The sequence below is a fragment of the Sorex fumeus genome, unplaced genomic scaffold (genome assembly GCF_029834395.1).
Source record: "Sorex fumeus unplaced genomic scaffold, SorFum_2.1 ptg000003l, whole genome shotgun sequence".
NCBI lineage: Eukaryota > Metazoa > Chordata > Mammalia > Eulipotyphla > Soricidae > Sorex > Sorex fumeus.
The window spans coordinates 510,540-525,433 of record NW_026606060.1 but is presented as its reverse complement, the minus strand read 5'-3'; the positions used below and the strand labels follow the sequence as shown (position 1 = coordinate 525,433).

General features: G+C 38.1%; 1 protein-coding gene and 1 non-coding gene across 18 annotated transcripts in view; both read right to left on the bottom strand.

Moving 5' to 3' along the window:
• The window catches only part of NRXN1 (neurexin 1), a 1,264,827-nt gene that overhangs the window by 1,055,788 nt on the left and 194,145 nt on the right, over positions 1–14,894 (bottom strand). The gene's annotated exons all lie outside the window — the stretch shown is intronic.
• Positions 13,871–13,942, bottom strand: TRNAG-UCC (transfer RNA glycine (anticodon UCC)). Its single transcript has one exon. It is a non-coding gene; the product is annotated as a tRNA-Gly (tRNA).

Below are 14,894 nucleotides of genomic sequence, written 5' to 3'. Positions count from 1 at the left end.
TAATGTGAAATCATCTGCCCCACAGATAGGGGGAGGGTGTGGGATAGGGGTATCCTGGGGTTTTTGGTGGTGGACAATGGGCACTGGTGAAGGTATGGGTGTTTCATTGTATGACCGAGACTTAAACTCAAAAGCTTCGTACCTGCTCTCACAGTGATTCAATAAATAAAATTATAAAAAAAAGTAAGGTGGAGTTCATGCCCAATTTAATCAGCTAATCAGTGGCTGAATAAATAGCAGTACTCCTACATAAAAAAATGTATTACAGAGTAGAGAATTGTTGCAATATGACATTCAGATATCATTATCAGAAATATTTGCTTAATTTTTGTTTGGGGGACCACAGCTGGCAGTGCTCAAGGGTTGCCCCTAGCTTTGCACTCAGGGGTCACTCTTAGTGGACCATACGGTTTGTTCAGGATGAAGCCTGGGTAAGTCATGTGCAAGGTGAGCACTCTATGACCAGATCACTGAAAGAACTGCTTTAATGCTCTAGTTATTTGCTTTGCCCCGGAAGCAACATCTGATGTCAATCTGTCATTAAAAAAGTCTGAATAAAAATTTGTGAAATGACCCCTAATGTGTTCAATCTCTAATTGTGAGCATGTAGGATAAGCACCCCACCCTGAAGCTCTTCAATTGTCACACTGCTTTTATGAAAAAAGACTAATATCTTATTATAAACATTCATGTCATTAAAACACTTCTTTCCAATCTCTGCAAGCAAAGCAGAGCCTTGAAAACTGTGCATGTTCAAAAATCACAAGAATTTTATGCTGATTCTTGTCACCCTGTCCTTTATTAGAATGATATACAATATGTGATAAAGTCCGACAATAGTCACGTGAAGCCAAGTGTGGGAACTCATTATCTCTAAAGAAAAATAAGCATTATCATTAAGCTCGCTGGGAGCTCTGTGGAAGATACCAACTAGCTTAGCAGCCACATCCATGCTGGGGCCTTCACCTCAGAAACAAGATCACATCATTCAAGCTCCTATCTGCCTGGCAGGCTGATCATGGAGACTTTTTCAGAGGCTAGAGAAACATCTCCCAACCATGCAAAAATGCACAACGGGAGAAGGCAGCTGGAATAGAGAGGGGATCACTAAGTCAATGATGGTTGGAGGGATCGTTCGGGATGGGAGATGTGTACTGAAAGTAGATAAAGGACCAAACTTGATGGCCTCTCAGTATCTCTATTGCAAACCATAATGCCCGAAAGTAGAGAGAGAGTATGGGGGAAATTGTCTGCATATAGGCAGGGGGAGCAGTAGGAGGGGGGACACTGAGGACATTGATGGTGGAGAATGTGCACCAGTGGAGGGATGGATGTTTGATCACTGTATTACTGAAACTCAAATTGAAAGTTTTGCAATCATATCTCACAGTGATTCAATTAAAAAAATAAATTTGAAAAATTAAGGAAAAAAACATCTCTCACCCACTGGATATAATGAAATTCAAAACGTTATAGACAAACATCACATGTGCCAAAGCCTAAATATAAGGGATGGCAAAACTGAACATATTAAATTATTCTTTCAAGTGTTCAAACTCTTTTCCTACCAAAAAAAATGGAGCACAGAAATGAGAAAATCAGTGAGACATCAAGATGTATCAGCTTTAAACTCAAGCTGGCGGGACTCCCCCTTTCAGAAGACTTAACTTCTCTACTAGCTTAATATGTACCCCTGCTTGTCGTGGCATTTGACCACGTGCCTTGTAACTCTTTCCTTTGCTAATGGATGGATGTCCTTCTGTGAAGCCTGAACCCACCTATCCGCTACAAGCTTTACTGTTTTATAAAATCATGATTGATTTCATGGTTCCATTGTCATGCTTAATTTGTTAACTAATCAAGGATCCTCATGCCTCTGCAAATGACTTGATTGTGAATTATAGCAATTTCCCCAAGGTCTAATCCCACTTTTGTTTGATTTTTTCTTTGGTTTTGTGCCACACCTGGAAATGCTTTGGGGTTACATCTGACTCAGTATTCTGGGTTGTTCTTAATGGTGATCAGGGATCACATGGTGGGGATCCAGCTCAGAGTTCCTACGTGCTGAGCACATAAATTTGTTAAGCCATCCTGCCCACTCAGGATCTTGGCAGTATTATTTCTATCAATTCTGAAACAGTTACATTATGATGTCTATGCATTTTCAGCTAAAGCCCTGCACTGAACAGTTCCACTAAAACCAAACTTCCCGTTGTCAGTGGAATCTGACCTTATCTATATTCCTACCATTATCTTCCTGTAATCTCCATCACTGCCCTAAACACCTAAGCAAAGTACTGATTTATCAACAGATTGTGCTGATGGTAGTTGGGAAGTCAGTATGTCACATCAACATTTCTTGTACAAAGAAATGAAAGTGCAAATTGTTGGGAAAGGACTGTTCTAAAGCTTATTCATCATGTTATTCAAATTTTTGTCCCTTAAGGGAACAAACCAGAAAATCATTTAATGTCCAATACTATTCACTGAATTCTTATTACTTATTGAGGACTTATAAGCCAAACAATTAAATCACACTTAGAACAGAAGGACAGTGCATTTGCCTTGCATGCAACCAATCCAGGTTTGATCCCCAGCATTCCATATGGTCCCCAAAGCACCATTACTAGTGATTCCTTAGCGCTGAGCCAGCTGAAAGCCCCTGAGAATTACTGGTTGTGGTCCAATCAAACCCCCAACACTCACACACACACACATTCACATCCACTCATAAAAACAAAACAAAACACCAATCTTAATCTTCACTTAATCACCTTCACTTCCATTTTCCCTGCAGTTAATCTGAAGGTGAGAAGGATTCAGAAGATTTTCTGGCCAATGAACAATTCTTCCAAGCAGTTAACCTCTAAATAAGATGGCTTAGTTTCTTCATAATACTATGTACCATAACTAGTTCATTTCATTGTGAATGAGGTAGCACCATCTCTCTATAATAAATTTCAATTTAAGGAGATTAGGGACCTTGTCACCAATTTGTGTTTATATATTACTACCTTGACTGGTTACTAGGAGAAAGAAGATTTTCTGTGAACAGTAAACAGTAACTGGATGCAGTCTCAGATTACAAAAGGGTCATTGCTGAAATGCTGGTTAGGAAAATTTTTGTAAGCAATCCTGATATATGCCTCCTCTTCCCTTCGTAGACATGCCTGGTATAAATATCTTTTCTGACAACAACTGAAAGAAAAATACAGCCTTTTGTATTTTTTACGTGAGAGATTCATGTAAAACCTCTCTTTGATGGACAAAAGTGATGATTTTTTTTTTTTTTAGTGAAAGCCCAGCTCATGAATATGTTAGTTGACAATAAACTGTAATAGCACATTTCAATACTGCTGACTAGTTTTAGAGATTATCTTTCAGGGCTGTTTTTCACTTTAAAATTGTTTGTTACGTGTTGCCTCCATCCCCACCCACCTTGTGTCTAACAGAAGGTGATTAGCTGCCTTGCAGTAGGTGATGAGCTGTGGGGGGTTGGAAGGTAGAAGGAGCTGAGGGTGGAAGACAGGACTTAAGTCCCAATAAAGATTTCTATTGGTTTACCCAGTGAATCCACTTTCTCTTCTTTATTTTATTTTCATTGTTTATTTTTCAGAACCATAGGTGACCTCTCCACATAATCACCAGGTGGTTTTGTTTTGAGAATCCATAAAACATGCATGGTTTCACTGAATTCTCAGCATAGGAGCTGTCACAGATCTGTCTGGAGCCCTAATTTCAAAATGCCAGGCAGGAGGCCGGGAAAGAGGGAATATTCCTCATTCAAGTCCATGTATTTCCTCTAATTGGTCTACCACACCACCAGTTAATTGCACCTTTGCAGTTCCTTTATTTTTGCAAGCAAGACATACCCCCCCTTGCTTTTATGATATAAATCCTGTGGTATACTTAGCTTATGTTACTACATTTGTTTTATTTGTTTAATATCTCTAAAAATCTTTTTTCTCCCCTGCCAGCAGCTGGTCCACTGCATTCTCCATGTTTTTTTTTTTATTTTATTGCAAATGCAACAACAGAAGAAGCAGCAGCAATTAATCATGAATCCCTCATTCCAATTCAATGAATTGGAGAATAAGAAGTTGGAGAGAACGGCCAATTTCTCAAGGTTACAGGGTCAGTAAAGGAAAGAACTTGAATTAAAACCATGTCTAATTTCAAAGTCAAGGCTGCATAATTATGGTGTATTCCTATTTAGTCTCCTGATGCAGACTTCCCAGGGAAAGTCATTTTCTAAGAGGACGGGGTTACCCTCTTGCATGGAATTCTCCAAACTTCTCATGACATGTCTGAGAAGACCCTCTCTCTCAGCTCTGCGCTAGCCAGACTGGCAAGAAACACTCTTTATCTACCATTATAGAGGTGGGTGAGGGGGAAATTGTGAGGGCAAACTCAAGGTGACTGAGCATTGAAAAGACTGGAAGAAAAGGAGGTTTCCTGTTCCCATTACAGAAAGGTTTTAGATATACGGATCGGAGAACTTCATATTATTTTGTTGGTTTTGAATGTTCTGTTATCTGTTATGCTCTCAGACCTGGAAGTGATTAAGAAGAAACAAGTCTCCAAAGGGTTGTCTTTGAAGTGGTAGGGAGATTGTGTTCCACAGCACAACCTCAGAGGGAAGGAACCCCACTGGTTAAGGTCTGAATTGTTAGCTACAGGAGGGATAACATAGAAAGGAGAGAGAGCAAAAGCACTGGTACCAACGGGGCTTAGAGGAAGGAGAAAAGGAGGCTGTTTGAACAGCCTGAAGGGTCCAAAGCTGAAGAATAGACTTGCTCAACAAAGGTCAACTCCCAGTGGCTTCCCAAATGCATTATTGACTCGGCCCTACCTGCCACCACCACAGTGTGACAGAAATCTTTCTTTTCGGTTGCTTTACACAATTCTCCGAAGAACAACTGTAATATTTCAACCTCCAGAAATATCCCTCTGAACTTCAGTTTCTCAGAAACACTAATGCATATGCATCATGACTGACATGCATTAAAATTCAATTTGTTTGTTGACCAATAACTTTACATACAGTCCTTTGAATTTAACTAAACTTCAGACAGATTTCTTGCCTTCCAAAGGAAGGTTCCTGATCTCCGTTCTTGGTATTTACTTTAGAAAACAGAAAACGTGCAATTGGAAATCATTGCTCTCCTCTTTTGAGATAGAAATTTGCTTCCAGAATCTTGCCAGTATGTAATTGTCAAGAGTCTGGGAACCACACTTAGAAATTTAATCAAGTTGAATTTGATTAACAATTTGATTTAACCAAGAAAAGTAAGGCTTCAAATTCCAGTCTCTGTCAATGGCATTAACCCAACTTCAAGGAGCACCAGTCAGCAAACATAAAAGTCACATACATGAACCATTTCCCTCAAAAAGCCCTCAGTACTTTCCATTGAAGCTGAATTCAATCCATCTCTCGTATTTTAATATAATCACTATTTGTAATAATATTTATTAAATAAGTTCAGAGGGCTTGGTCCACATGTGGCTGTGCTCAGAGTTTACCCCCAACTCAGTACTCAGTGATGATTCCAGCAGTGCTCAGTGAACATATGGGGTGCTAGAAATTGAACCTGGGCCTAGCGCATGCAGGGCAAGCACTTTACCCACTATACAGTCTCTCTGACCCCTATAGAAATAATCTTGAATAGTCACACTGTTGTACAATTCATAGTTTGTTTTTTGTCCTGTATGAATGCAAGCTGGAATGAAAGATCCTGGAAAAAAACAATGAAATAATCCGTGTCCCTAATGCTAAATTCTTAGTTAAATTGTTAAATTTCTTCATCTTGTATTTACTATTTACTATCTTGTATTTACTATTCCACCTTCTCTAACACACACACACACACACACACACACACACACACACACACACACGCACATGCACATGCAAACACACACACGTGCACAATTTTATACACTAAATGTATGCATCTGATATTTTGTTTTGGGATTACCCTAAGTGGTGCTCAAGGAACTCTCCTGGGGATGCTCAGGGCACTGACTCTACATGATGCTGGAATCAAACCCAAGTCAGCAGATTTCAAGGCAAGGGCACTACTGTCTCCTGGCCCATCTTAAAAACAATTTTAAAAGATAGCCCAGGGGGTAGGTGTTTGCCTTGCACACAGCTGACCCGGCCGACCCAGGTTTGATTCCTCTCCCCCTCTCGGAGAGCCTGGCAAGTTACCAAGAGTATCTCGCTCGCACGGCAAAGCCTGGCAAGCTACCCATGACGTATTCTATATGCCAAACACAGTAGCAACAAGTCTCAAAATGGAAGTGTTACTGGGCCCACTGGAGCGAATCGATAAACAATGGGAGGATAGTGCTACAGTACTATTATTGTTTAGTCAACGTGTTTACAATGGTGTTGGCATCTATAGTCTTAGGTACATAGTTATCTCATCTCATTCACCAAAGAATCAAGATTTTGAAAAACAGATTTATTTGGAATCTCTTACATATGGCATCTAATGGTGTACTGAGTAATTAAGTCACCTAATACCAGCATTCTTTCATGACACATGATTTTTTCTTGTCTGATTTCAGAAAACATATTACATGTAAAAAGATCAAAAGAAATGTGTCCACTGTTTTCCTGCTCAATGATAATTTGACTCTCCACTTCAATAAGGGTAAGCTAAGAATCCCTTCTTATAGCCTAGGATGCCAGTCTGCTCAACCTGAATCAGCACAGTTGAAGCCTACTTGCCCTTCTCAGATAAAAAAAAAAGTAAGTGTTGGGGCTGGAGAGATAGCACAGCGGGTAGGGCATTTGCCTTGCACGCGACTGACCCAGGTTCGATTCCCAGCATCCCATATGGTCCCGTGAGCACTGCCAGGAGTAACTCCTGAGTGCAGAGCCAGCAGTAATCCCTGTGCATTGCCAGGTGTGACCCAAAAAGAAAAAAAAAAAACAAGTGCTTTATTTAAAAAAAATAACATTTGATTGCACACTCATCTTTTGACAGGGTAAACCATCTTCGTGTTTAAAGTCACTGATTTTTTGGTAAGTAAACTACTTTAAATACTTTTAAAAATTCAGTTACAAAAATAAACTTTTTTAAAAGACATATTTTAGATTTGAAAATCACTAGTGGAGGGCACCTAAAATGAAATAGATCAAAAACATGCTCAAAAACAACAGATTTTGTTTTATTCAGAGAGAAGAACTTTCCCAGTCAGTACATCTTCCTTGGGAAATAAAGCTTTCTGATTGTGATTGCCTGGAAAATTTCCATGGCTTCTCTTCTGAAAGTGGCCATTGTTATTTTTAAAGAAATGGAGACGTTAGTAAATTATCCTTTCTAATAGTATCATTTTTTCGCTCTACCTTTGGAAATTCTAGTCTTTAGAAAGTAAAGAAAAAATAGCAGATTAGCTTTATGAAATCAAGAGAGCCAGGGAGAAAATGGTCTTCTATCATATAAACACACGTTCCAGAAGTGAGGGACATACATGCCCACTCCAAATCCACTGTTTCCTGCCCTAATAAGGTTAGTAGGACTATCTATTAGGGGCTTAGATAGCAGGAGGGGATTACATTGTTACAAATGATATTTCTGGTGGGTTCAAACACCAACATAAGAATCAAAGAGGAAATACAGAAGTTAAGGCGCTTGCTTTGTCTATGGTAAAGTCCAGTTTGATCTCTAGTGTTACGAAATGTCGCTTGAACACCAGCAGAAGACACCACTGAGCATAGTTCCAGGAGGAAGCCCTGAGTACCCACTGGGTGTGGCTCGGTGTTAACCCCCCAATAAAACCAAGATAAAAGCAAGATGAAGTAATTAGAATGTCAAGAAATATGAAGGAAATAATATTCAGCTAAAGTTTGAATACTATTTAATGTTTTAAATGTATAACCTCTTTTTCTATTATTTCTTATAACCGTAACAAGGATTACCAAAGCGTAATGATTTCCATTCTCGAAATATTGGTGCTGATAACTCATGGAACCTTTTCTCAACAACCTCACTAGCCACTCAGATGACATGCTTTATCCTGAGACCTCTTTCACTTACTCTTGACCATCAGCATACAAATGAGACACAAAATGAGCTATATGATTTCCAGGCCATCTTGAATTGGTTACCCCTTACAGCATAAAGTGAGTAACAGCTGAGCAATAAGAATTCTTCCAGAACAAGCAAACACGCAATTAAAAACAAAATCCAGGAGAGCCCAAGATGTAAGAGACAGGTTAGCTGATATGAACCATTCTTGCTTTTCTGTTTCCTTCTTCCTGGATGTGTGAGAACTTTGGAATTCTATGAGATATATATGTTTGTATCCATCTAATTTCCACATTTTGGCTAATCACATAATAAATTATTTTCCTCATTTAAATGAAAACGAACACATGCTGAACTATTTCATTTCATTGGCAATAAACATAGAAAACACATAAAAGGGCTTGCAAGCTTTTCCAACATAAAAAATCCAAGAGAAGCAACAGGCCTTGTTAAGCATTGGTCTAAAGCAAGAAATCCAAGAGAAGAGCAAACAGTTGCAGCCAAGGGCAGAAAAATGAATCCATTTCTTAATGTTCATAGGATAGAGAGATAAAAGGTGAACATAGTGATGTCCAAAAGAAACTGTCCCACAAGACTTTACCAGAAAATAATCTACCAACTCACATAGTAGTTTTATAATATGACTTTTGCAATTTCTTCCTAAATTAATTCTAGTATATTATATAGACAGAAGAAAGTCCCATTTTCTTTTATCAAAGAATAAAAAAAGGGAAGCAACTTAAGAGGGAAGCAAGATCATAATGGTTCTTTCTTTTCTATGGTCAAATGAATTTTGATGTCTTTACTGTGCCTCTCATTTCCTTTCCCCTTGTTATGCCAGAGAATTAAAATATAATCTCTCTATAAAAAGGTCTGTCTATTTGTTCAGACCCTTTAAAGTGTCATATTTCTGCCACTTCTTTGTCCGAAAGGTTAATGCTGTGAGCCAAGACCTTCAACAACTTAATTCTTTTGAATTTTGTGTCTCTGTTTAAATGCAAAGGATGATTTATATTTGTGTTTCACAAATTTCAGAGTTGGAAAAAAACCCTTAGAGGCCACCAAATGAAACCTTAGAGAAAATTAAATTTCCATTCTTACATGCATATTACCTGTGTCAGAACTGTTTCATATTTTGAATTCATTTTTCTGGCCTTTAAGAAATATTTTAAATGAAAATTAATATTAACATAAATCATAGGCATGCAGTAATTTTCAAAAACAGAATCTTGTTTTTATTTTATTCTGTTGTGAAAGAAATGTTCATCTGAATGTTATCAATAATCAGTCAACTTGTGTACACGTAATTTCTTTCTTCGCTGACATGCTGTACCTTTTCCATGCCTTCTATCATGAAAGATGTTATAAAATGTTTTGCAAAAAATAAGTATTTGCTAAGTCCCAAAAATCTTCTCTCATAGGGGAAATTCCATTAATCTGACTTGTTCTGTTCTTTAAAAAGCTCAGTTGATTTTATCTTACATGTTGTCACAGAAAATAACATATACCCAGAAAAAGGCTGTGACTCAGCCCAAAAAGTGATTCTTTATGAGCATTTTTCTTTAAGTCTTATCTTAGGTACCCTGGTTTACAAAACTGTTAATGTAGGGTTTCTCGAATTACACATCCCAGCACCGCCCCCTGGAGTGTCTGCTTCCCTGCATGTGGCCCCACTGTCCCTCATTCTCCTGGTCAGCTTCCTACCGAAGACCAGTACTCAGTTTCTGTTACCACTGGGCATTTTCTCCTCCACTGCGTTTTGTTATGTCCTGCATGTGAGAGACCTCATTCTGCATCTGTTCCTCTCTTTCTGACGAACTTCGCTTAATGTGATAGTCTAGATCTACCCACCAGTCTGATTTCATCTTTCCTTAAAGGTACGAGTAGCATTCCACAGGGTTTAGAGAAAGAACCCGGGGGACGAGAGTGACAGGACAGTGGGCAGGACACTTGCCTCGCAAGTGGCAGACCTGAGTTTGATCCCTGGCACCCCATAAGGTCCTCGGAGCCCCACCAGGAGGGACCCCTGAGTGTAGAACCAGGAGTCAGCACTGAGCACCACTGGGTGTGGCCCAGGAACAAAATGTAGAGAAAGAATCCATGACATCTGCTGTCCAATGGCTTACTGTACTACCAGTTGAAATTGCATTTATTTGTATCATTTTTATAAGTACCATTTAGCATGCTTTATTTATACACTTGGAAAGTCATATAGCTTATGGGGGACATTAAAGGTTTTTCCTGAGGGACTTCTTTGAAGTAACTTCTTTATTGATATATTAGCTTTGTGCAAGGAACAGGACCCTAGAAAAACCAGAGCAATGTATCATATATTTACATTATGAGGACCCCGAGTAGAAGAAGTAAATGTCTTTTACAGTGGAGATAAACACAAATGTGTAATTCTTCCTGAGACTAAGCATATACCCTACTGGATAAATTACTCAAAAAATTCTCTCCAAGTTATTATCTAAAAGCATAGGTACTGTAATCTGAATCTGTCATTGTAGTTTTCTTTAATAAGTCAATTTTAGCACACTATAGAGTAGCATAACCAGAAAACTTTAAAACTGAAAAGAACGCAATACAAGACCTTACTATCAACATAAACTGTTAACTTAGTATAACATTCCATAGAATTCTCTCTATTTTGCCTTATGCTGACTATACATTTCCCCCAACTAATGTTTTAATAAACTTTCCCCAAAAGTGTACTTTTATTGCTTTAAATACTTTAAATGACAGCTTCTGAATGTAAAATGTCTGCAAAATTCCATTGGCAAAAGACAAGATAGAAATCACCTCCATTTTCAGGAAATTGTGTGAACAGCATGACAGATATAGCAATAAATGTTTCCTTTTCCTTTAAGCCTAGAGATCCAGGAGCCTACAACTTGAATAGCTATGAAAATTGTCACTTCATCGCACATTTTAATATTGGCATTTAATGCCGCATTATACTAGATTTCAGAAAGGGGAAAAATGGATGAGCAAGAAAATACACACACAATCTTTTTTCTATTTGAAGTTAAAATTGCATTTCACTTAACAGACTAAAAATACAGACTGAAACCTCTCTTCTATATTAATGCATTTTCATGTAAGATCTGTTCTAGTAATCAAGCATATCCAAATGCTAAAATCCTCAGAACATTGCAAGTAAAAATAAATAATAAACTTCAACAGAAACTCACCATCAGAAGCAGAATGTATTCATTGCTTTGTATTCTAGCTTTGCACTGCTGTGGAGTATATTCAATCGAGTACATTCTGAATAGCAATTGCCTAACTTTAAGCTATATTGTCTTACATATTTCAAACTACACAGCTTTTGGTAGAACAGACTGGTAATTTCCAAGTTGTCTCACTGAAAAGTTCAAGGAAAATGAGACTCAGTGCCTTGGCAATATAGCCAAAGGCCTTTTGCTTTTTCGGAGTACTATTCAAATCTTCCTTGGCCCAACCTGATAGTCATTCTTTCTGACAACTTTAACAGGTTCTGTAAGTGGTATGATTTTGTAAGTGGTATGGTACATGCAGTTTTATTCTACTTGCATTTCTGCTCTTACAGCTAATGCAGACACAAGGGACTGGGAAGTATAATATTCTTCCCCTCATAAAAGTATTTTTATTTGGCTTTCCAACTACTACGCAATGTGGCTGAACTGTGGGGGTAGGGGAAAGAAAAGGATAGTTTTTTGGTTGCTGTTTTAGAAGACTATTTGACAAACTGACAAGATTTCTCCAATGACTTTAATTAGATATGTTTGGAGTATATGACAGGAAATTTGAGTTTCGGAAAAGCTCCAAAAATCATTCTTAAAATGAATAACTAGTCTAATTCTGGTAACTTCTCTGAACACACTTTACTAGAACATAGAATATTATAAGAATACATATGTATGTATAATATATATGTGTATCTATACATATATGTGAATGTATATAATAAACCCAATAGTAATTTTGAAGAGAAAATGTAGAAGATATTCTTACTTGGATATCCTTTTACATAACCTTACTCCAGGTTTTTCTATTTTCTACTTGCCTGTATTACGTGAAGTTCTTATTTCAAACATCAGTTCAAAGAGTTTTGAGAAAGAGAAAAAACAAGATATTTATACAAGTGACGTTTACAGAGTGGCAAGCATGTTAACAAGAATCCATTGTTTGAAGCCCCTAATGAAACCTAGAATCCCCCCTCACTTGATTTATATGCAATCTTTATAATTTCTTGCAGCAACGAAAGGGAAACAAACATAGAAAAAACTGTATCATGTGCAATGAGTGACTAGCAAATGGTCATTTTTTTTCACAATGTCAGAAGCCACCGTCTCTAAGAAGACATTTCTTTAGGGATCTGGCAGTTAAGCAGAGAACTGTTGGTTATTCTCAGTTTTCCCTGAGGACCGAAAGAGAGATAATAAGCTTACACATAAAAGTTACATTTGGATTATTGGGAAATAATCTTTTAGAGAACTGGGAGAAGTGTCTGATAGCAAGTGCTTTTACATTCACTTAGGTATGAGGGCCATCAGGTAATTATCACCTTAAAAACTAAATAAATTTCCCTTTTACTGCTATTATTCCTGCACATACTTCTTAGCTAGAGAAAGACTAAGAAAGATTGCCAGTTTGTTTGCAGCCCTGTGCATTCATGGGTAATGCTTTTAGAAGATCTTCAGAAGACAGATTTCTCTTTCAACCTGCAGATATTCTCACTTTTTTTCATGATTTGTGTATTCTACAGAGCTACTCCAAAAGAAAAGATTTTCTATGAGAAAGTCTGAGATAAGGAATTCAGTGAAAAATATGAGTGAATTAGGTGTATAATTATAGTAAATCTAGCATCAGTATATTATCAACATTTAATTCTAGTTTCCTGTCAAGACATATGTGGATAAAGGAATGTACTTAATTTTAATTGCTCACAAATAGGTTATCTTAGGCAAATGTCATAAGTTGAAGAATATTTGTGATACCTAAAATTACTTCTTTTTTAATTAATTTGCTTTCTTCTCTAAAGATATGCTTATCCTTTGGTATTTCAGAACAGTGATTTACAACTTATGTTCCACAAGAATATCACTTGTAGGAATTTATATAGGCACAGCTACTTTAGATATTAGAAAGAACTTTTTTTGTAAATAACTCCCAGAGAACAAACCTGGTGCATATATTATCATATATTTTGTTTTGGGACCACACCCAGTGGTGCTCAGGGATTACTCCTGGCTCTGTGCTCAGGGATCATTCCTGACTGTGTTCAGGAGCTGATATGGTTTACTGGCGAGTGAAACCTGGTAAGTTGCTTGCAAGGCAAGGGCCCTACCTGCTGTACTATCATTCTGGCCCCACTCTCACAATAAGTTCTGCTTGTCCAGCAGATACACTGGAGGAGAAAACCCTATGGCACTATCCAGACCAGTCTTATATATTTACTTTTGGACCAAATTTGTAAAATTCCATACTAATCTTAAAGTTAATACTAACTTCTCAGTTCCACTATCTCTTTAGTATTGAGTACTATAAATATTATAGATTTAATTTTTTAGATTATTTTAATTTTTAAGTAATTTTTCCTTTATTTTTAATTTTGCTTTTTATTTTTTATGCAGGCAAAAGCCATAACTATTGGCACTATTCTAGAGTTGAAATTGAGTAGATAATAAAGTCACTATGAAAATCAGTAAGTTTAAAAATCAATTTTTATGTGAAAATTGTTATATCACAGAGTTTTGCTAAATCCTTGTCAAAGAATTTTCTAAACTCTTTTTGCTAACTTGAGTCTTCTGTGTTATTATTTTTGTTCGTTAAGTTTAGTTGGCAGATGTGTTGGCCGGGAATCGAACCCGGGTCAACTGCTTGGAAGGCAGCTATGCTAGCCACTATACCACCAACGCCACTATACCACCAACGCCGGGCTGGAGCGACAGCACAGCGGGTAGGGCGTTCGCCTTACAAGCGGCCAACATGGCTGACCCGAGTTCGATTCCTCCACCCCTCTCGGAGAGCTCGGTAAGCTACCGAGAGTATTCGATATGCCAGACACAGTAACAACAAAGTCTCCAATGGAGACGTTACTGGGCCCGCTCGAGCAAATCGACGATCAACGGGAGGGCCTTTACCTTTACCTTTACCTTTAAGTTTAGTTGGTTTCTGGCCTCGCATGCTGGGGGAAAAGGCAGCTAAGATAGAGAAGGGACTACCAAGTAAAGGATACTTGGAGGACCCGCTTGGGAGGGGAAATGTGTTCTGAAAGTAGACTATAGACCAAACATGATGGCCACTTAATACTTGCATTGCAGACCACAACACCCTAAAGGAGAGAGAGAGTAAGGGAATGCGCCTGCCACAGAGGTGGGGGGGGATGGAGGGGTGGCAGGAGGGATACTAGGAACATTGGTGGGAAAGAATGGGCACTGGTGCAGGGATGGTTACTTGATTGTTGTATGACTGAAACGTAAGCACGAAAGTTTAAGTTTAAGTAAGCTTAAACGTACATTAAGTCTGTAACTGTATCTCATGGCGATTCATTAAAAAAAATTAAAAATTAAAAATTAAAAAAAATTCAAAAAGTTTAGTTGGCTTCTATGTTGCTTTCCCATCTAATGTGGCATACTCCTACTGAAATATGGAATTTCAGTATTTCAGGCTCCAGAGTCTAAGGTCTGGGACAATGAATTGACGGGAAGGCAGCTGTGGAATGTGGGAGGTACATATGGTTGTGGGCGGTGTACATGGCTTCTGGGGCTTCCAGTAGTACAGGGGACAGGAAAAGGCTCCTGGCCCGACTCCTCGAAGACCCCAGAGTTCTCAACCTGGGCACCTGAAATTTTTCACAGTTTGGCATCT